This window comes from Arachis hypogaea, chromosome 2 (assembly GCF_003086295.3).
Source record: "Arachis hypogaea cultivar Tifrunner chromosome 2, arahy.Tifrunner.gnm2.J5K5, whole genome shotgun sequence".
NCBI lineage: Eukaryota > Viridiplantae > Streptophyta > Magnoliopsida > Fabales > Fabaceae > Arachis > Arachis hypogaea.
In genome coordinates, this window is record NC_092037.1 from 3,756,161 (window position 1) to 3,763,622 (window position 7,462).

General features: G+C 33.9%; 1 long non-coding RNA gene across 1 annotated transcript in view; it reads right to left on the reverse strand.

The window, feature by feature from the left end:
- Positions 1-7,462, reverse strand: part of LOC114924899 (uncharacterized) — a 29,390-nt gene that overhangs the window by 10,314 nt on the left and 11,614 nt on the right. The window contains exon 3 of the long non-coding RNA XR_011870412.1: positions 1,860-1,953. This is a non-coding gene — a long non-coding RNA (uncharacterized lncRNA). The remainder of the gene's footprint in view (positions 1-1,859; positions 1,954-7,462) is intronic.

Below are 7,462 nucleotides of genomic sequence, written 5' to 3' on the forward strand. Positions count from 1 at the left end.
GTGTGACAATGGGTTGGTGTGTTTGAGGTACAGCCTTCATGGACTCCCATCCGAGATCATGCTGTGGAATCCTCTAACAAGGCGAACACGAATTTTAAAAGATCCTGGATCAGTTCGTTCTTTGCATGCTGTTTGTATATATAATTTTGGATATACAAGTGGCATTGATCAGTACTATGTAGTTCACGCTTATAAGAGGAGTTTTCGAGACAGGAGGCTGGAGTTCACATTTTACGATTCTCGAATGAACGACTGGACTGAGCATGTCATCGAAGACAAAGTAATTCAGAAGTTAGGGCCGAATAGCGTATGGCTGAATGGTGTTGTGTTCTGGATTAATTGGGTTGGTGAGGACTATATCCATCCACTTTGTGTTGTGTGTTATGAATTAAAATCAGGCCAGCTTAATCGGTACACAATCCCGAAGATAGCCAAGAAGAAGTTCCAATATCTTTCGGCTTTTAATGATAAGGTCTGCTATATTTCATATGATAGTACATGTCAAGATGATAAGATCGGGATATGGAAATTAGACACCAATGCATCCAGGAAAAAGATGTGGCAAAACATACTCAGCATTAATCCAATCAGCATCGGATTTAACCCTAATATTTTTATTGGAGATCAGATCATTATGCTAATGGAGCACAGAAGCAACCTTATGAGGATCAATGATCGTCATAATACTGAGATTTGTTTGAAGAGTCTGAACATTAAAAAAAATCAGAGCAAAGAGTTATTCTACAGAACTTGGATGGAAGAGATCGAGATCAAGTCCTTAAGCTTATTATTGCAAGGGATGTTAAATCCTTAATATTTAATTTTATGTCTTTTAATCCTTAGAGTAATTAGTGTTGCTGTTATCAATCTATATTTCAGTCTGGGTTATGTATTGTGTTATTTTAATGGATTTTCTCTATGTGTTCCTGTGCAATATATTGAAGAGTTTGAATATTAAAAAAAATCAGAGCAAAGAGTTATTCTACAGAACTTGGATGGAAGAGATCGAGATCAAGTCCTTAAGCTTATTATTGCAAGGGATGTTCAATCCTTAATATTTAATTTTATGTCTTTTAATCCTTAGAGCAGTTAGTGTTGCTGTTATCAATCTATATTTCAGTCTGGGTTATGTATTGTGTTATTTTAATGGATTTTCTCTATGTTCCCGTGCAATATATCTTTAGTTGTTGTGTTTTGAATTCACCTATTCAATTTGGGTTTGCTTATGAGGCATCTTATATTAGATTTACCCCTCTAATATTCATTTGTTTTAGTTGAAATTAGATTTGAATTTCATTAGCAACACAGAACTTTCAGTTATTATAATAAGTTTCGGTACTTGAAATATATTATAATACATATTAATAATAGATAATATAAGTTTCGGTACTTGATACATATTAATAGATAATATATTATAATAGAACAAGCTACTAGATATATATAAAAGATATTTTTCAAATCCAGCCTTTTAGATGCTACTAAGATTTCAATACGAAACTCATAGATATGCTATGATCTACACATAGAAATGATTTAACAAATCCCAAATTTTTTGGATCATAGTTGCCACAAGTTTCTATGTAATAGCATCATCTATTGCTTAGGAGCAATCACTATAGTTAGGTTGTGTGTCATAGTTAGGTTGGGTGTCAGGGAAGAAGTTTCATGCTAAGCTACATTTTTAATTATTAAAATTAAAATAACAAATGACGGACATCATAAAGAAGTCAATGATTTGAAATTTTGAGACCCATATATATTTCTGCTAACCACAATATATCTGAATTCTGAATATATTAAGTTCTCATTTAGTATTATTTATACTTGAAATAAAAGTGAGTAATTTTAGCAAGGACCTGTTTGTGGAGCTCTCTTTGTACGTTGTTGTTATTTAGTCCACCTTTATGAAGCTCCTTTCAATGTAAATATGGCACTCACATCAGCAGGTCCCTAAACAACATAAACCATTCTGTCAGAAAAGAGTTTTCAATTTCACACTATGGACAAGGAATTATGCAGAACAGCAAGGGCCAAAAGGAAGGAATTTCTAATCCAAAACCGTGCTAAACAGTTTTCTATCAAAGGTCAAATTGGTATTATATATATAGTTTATTTCTCCACTTAAAATCTTTGATAGATTGTATTATAAATATCTTTAGATTCACTTTGTATCCTTAATGTTATCTATCAGGAGCTGCTAGACGGCCAGCTTTGAAAGATATAAGCTCTTCTCTCAATGTAATTAGACCTATGATTTTTGGTTCAAACTCTTCATCTAAACAAGACAATCAAGGTAATTGATTGTTTTCAGCTTACTATATGTAAATTCAAGTGTTTTGAACATGATAAAGAATCCTTTTTTTGAATGCTACCATGAATGTTTTGAATCAAAATATTAGGAACTTAGTGAGATATATACTTGGATTATTGGAATAACTTAGATGTTTGATATCAATGAAATAACCTGTGCAAGTCTTATGGAATTTCATTCTGGTGTTAGCTTTTTCATAAGTTCAATAATTTCGAAAATCAAGTTACTTATGACACATATTCAGTCTCATTTGCAATATCAAATGTGAAAAGCATAAAAAACATACATGAAAATTATACTCCAGAACACATACTTTCAAAAGATGGTCAGGGATGTCAATGTGATCCATCGGAAGAGATTTGTGAATCAACCATTAATCAGACTAAAGGCTCTCCAAATGGTCAGTTAGTCGTTGTTTATTCATATAATTATTATTGCATAATTATAAGAACTTGGTACTTGGTTTTTGTGTAATAATCTTATTATTTGTCATTTATAAGTTAATAGATTTGAGATGCAAAAGAGCTAGGATTGGAGACTTATTTTTTAGGGATGGAAATGTACAGAGTAGCAACAGTACAAGTAAAGGTCATCACGGTAAGTATAAATCCCTATGTTTAGTGAAAAAACTTTGTAACCTTGCATCAGATTGAAGATTTTGTTTATTTTGACGATGTATTATTCTCCATTATAGATCAGACGCAGAACTATGTTTCAAAGAAAGCAGATGATTTGCATGTGGGATTGACAATGCAGAGCACTTTGACTGCTATCACAGCTCAGGAACCGATACATCCTAAGAACATTTTCCCGATACATTCTCAAACCAATGATTGTTTAAGCAATAGGAATTCATCAATCTTGGAAGGTAAAATACTTGACATCTCTATTATGAAACTTTGCATTAATACATTTATTTTTAGATTATATTGGCTTTTAGTTACACGAATTAATAAATTTTGTATTTAAATTTGGTATATCATTCAATGCAGAAGATCCTTTGCTAACAGCTGATGAAACATTAAATAATGGGGCTGTCAATGTAACAGATATGTTGTTAGAAGGAATCGGTAATTAATTTCCATCTTTAGTGTACAGACACTTTAACTTTTAGTTAATCCTCTAATTTTTTAATGTTTGTTCTTAGGCGAGGAGACAGCGTGCAACAATTCGGTATATACAGAAGGTAATGTGGTTTCCATTGTTAAACTGCAATAAATTATTGTGATATTATAGTAATTAGTAAAAATAGACTAAGGTTACTAAATTTAGATTCACATATGCTCTTAATAAGGTTGGTCTCACAAGTTGTACTTATAGTTATTAATTATTGAATTAAAAAATAGCAAGAATTTAACTCGGATTTCTATTTTATCATGTGTGTATGTTGCAGAATATATTAACCATGGTGAATGCATCTATGAGTGTGAATTTTGTAATGCTCTCTTTTGGTATGATGAAAGAATTGGAAAACATTATAATGCAACTATTCCTAAGTACACGCTGTGTTGTAGAGGAGGTCAGGTTCAGTTGCCTCAACCGAAAGAACCTCCTCCTATTCTTCAACGTCTAATGTGGAATAACGATGATAGAAGCAAGAACTTTTGTGAGAATCTTCGAACATACAATAGCATGTTTGCATTCACATCTTTGGGTGGTAAAGTCGACAAAGTCATTAATCGAGGCAGAGGTCCACCAACATTTATACTATGTGGACAAAACTACCACCTTCTTGGCAGTCTTATTCCCCCTGAAGGATCAACTGCTAAATTTGCTCAATTATATATATATGACACAGACAATGAGATATCTAACAGAATCCAAGTTGTAAGGTATATATTCTTAGTGGTGTATCTCTGTTAAATTTCATTCAATTAATAAATTTAATTTATTAGATTTATTTGTCTTTTTGCATTGTTAAGGGTGCTCAATCAAGATATATTAATATGATTTCTTTTCTTTATAAAGTGAATTAAACATGATTTAAAATTAAGAAATAATCACTGATTATATTTCTTTTAGTATTTTAGTAGGGTTTATCTAATTATAGACATTAAAGTTAGTCCTTAATCGAGTTTAACAATTTCATGAACCATATAATAAAGCAGTGATTCAATTTTGGACAGTGGAAATGATCATAGGAGCAAAGTTGATATGCTAATTGTCCAAGAACTGAAGGAGATGCTTGATAAAAATAATGTGTTGGTAAAGTCATTTCGCATGGTTAGAGACTCTTTGAACAATGGAACTCAAAAAAATGTTAAGCTTAGGCTTATTGGTAAGAGAGGACGAGATGGAAGAAGATATAATTTGCCCTCAGTATCAGAAGTGGCTGGATTAATTGTGGGTGATTTTGATGCATCACGAACGGAGAGAGATATTGTTGTTCAAACCCGAAGTGGATCTCTTCAGCGTATAACTGAACTCAATCCATCTTATCTTGGATTACAGTATCCAATTTTGTTTCCATACGGAGAGGATGGGTTTCGAGAGCATATACCACTTAATCGCATTAAAAGAAAGAATGACAACGAAGAAAAGTGCGTAACCATGAGGGACTATTTTGCATTTTATATTCAGGAAAGATTCTCGGACGGTTCTCCTTTGCTTTATTCTAGACGACTATTCCAACAATTCATAGTAGATGCTTACTCAATGATCGAATCATCTCGACTAAATTACTATCGTTTTCACCAGGAAAATGTACGGTGTGATATCTACAAAGGTATATGTGAAGCTGTTGTGAATGGAGATAATTCTGCAACTACGCACGGTAGACGTATAGTCTTACCAGCAACTTTTGTTGGAGGTCCTAGATACATGATTCAGAATTATCAGATGCCATGGCAATTTGTACCAAAGTTGGTTATCCAGATTTATTCTTGACCTTTACATGCAATCCTAAATGGCCAGAAATAGTGGATCATTTGTCTACAAGGGGACTAAAAGCTGAAGACAGGCCTGACATTGTATGTAGAATGTTTAAAATGAAGCTAGATACCTTGATTAAAGATCTTCGTGTGAATATGTTATTTGGAAGGGTCGTTGCAGGTATTTTTTTAAGTAATTTAGTCGGTTAGATAAATTAGTTACATTTTGTAACAACATAATGACAAACTTTTTATACAAATTAAAGTCTTATTAACTATTATTTGTTCTTTTCACAGTGGTATACACTATTGAATTCCAGAAGCGTGGTTTGCCTCATGCACATATATTGTTATTTCTTCATGAAGGGGACAAGTACCCTACTCCTGATGATATTGATAACATTATATCTGCGGAAATACCAGATAAAAGCGTTGATGCAAAGTACTATGATGCAGTCAGTAACTTGATGATTCATGGTCCATGTGGAGCTTCCTTAAAGGATTCACCATGTATGGACAATGGTAGGTGCTTGAGGAATTTTCCTAAGCGTTTTGTTGATTCCACTTCTATTGATGATGATGGATATCCCGTTTATCGCCGCAGAGACACTGGGAGAACTATAAAGAAATCTGGGGTTGAATTAGATAACAGATGGGTTGTTCCACACAATCGAAGTTTATTGTTAAAATATGGTGCTCACATCAATGTTGAGTGGTGCAATCAATCTAGGTCAATTAAATATTTATTCAAGTATGTTAATAAGGGTCATGACCGTGTTACTGCTTCTTTTTACCGCGAGGGGTCTACAGAATCATTATGTGATGAGATTGACGAGATAAAGATGTACTATGATTGTAGGTATTTATCTCCATGCGAAGCAGCTTGGCGAATTATGGGATATGATATCCATTACAGGTACCCAGCAGTCATCCGCCTACCTTTTCACTTGCCAAGCGAACAGATTGTTTTATTCAAAGATCACGAATCATTAAAAGATGTGGTCGAAAGGCCAACTATCAATCAGTCCATGTTCTTGGCATGGTTTGAAGCAAATCGTGAATTCGAGGAAGCAAAACAGTTGAGCTATGTAGACTTTCCTTCCAAATTTGTATGGAATGCTAATTCCAAGAAATGGCATCGAAGAAGGTCACATCATGTAATTGGTCGTGTTTATTTTGTTCCTCCTTCTTCGGGGGAGTCATATTATCTTAGGATACTTCTCAATTTGGTGAAAGGACCAACAAGTTATGAGGACATTCGAACATACAATGGTGTTGTTTACAAATCATTTCGGGAGGCATGTTTTGCTCGCGGTTTGTTGGATGATGACAGGGAATATATTGAAGCAATTGAAGAAGCAAGCATTTGGGTTCTGGCGAGTACCTTAGGAATCTATTTGCACTCTTTGTTTTCTATCAATGACTAGACCCCTATATGTTTGGAGAAGACATGGAAATACTCTCCGATGATACTTCATAATAGAAGAAGACTACTTAACCATCCAGGTATTAACTGCTTCTAGATTTTCTAATTTCAAATGACATATTTCTATATCAATGTTGCACTTGATTTTTTTTTAATGTAGGACTAACAATATCCGACAATGAGTTGTTAAATCTCACTCTCATAGAAGTTGAGACAATTCTCAAGAGGAATAATCGTAGTCTAATGGACTACCCTGACATGCCTTTTCCTAACATTAATTATGAGGATGGATGTCTTGCGATCTTTCAAATAATAACCTAATCAATGACGAACTGTTGTACGACAGACAAGACTTAGGTCAAAGTATTTATTAAATCTTGCCAAGATGACCACTGAGCAAAAGAATGTTTACGATACTATTATCAACAGTGTCGACCGGGTGAGGGTGGTTTATACTTTCTATATGGTATGGTGGTACAGGAAAACATTCATATGGCAACTCTTGCTGCATCTTTGCGTTCAAGAGGCCAAATTGTATTAACAGTTGCTTCTAGCGGTATAGCCTCTTGCTATCCTGCGTAGAACGGCTCATTCTAGATTTGCAATCCCTTTAAATGTTGACCAATTTTCAACTTGCAACATTAGACAAGGAAGCCAATTAGCCGAGTTGATAGTGAAATCTAAGTTGATTATATGGGATGAAGCTCCAATGGTCAATAAATTTTGTTTTGAAGCTCTTGATCGTACCATGAGAGATTTGCTTAAGATTGTGAACTCCAATAGTGAAAATCTACCATTTGGCGGTAAAACAGTTGTGTTTGGAGGTGATTTTCGACAGATTTACCCGTAATA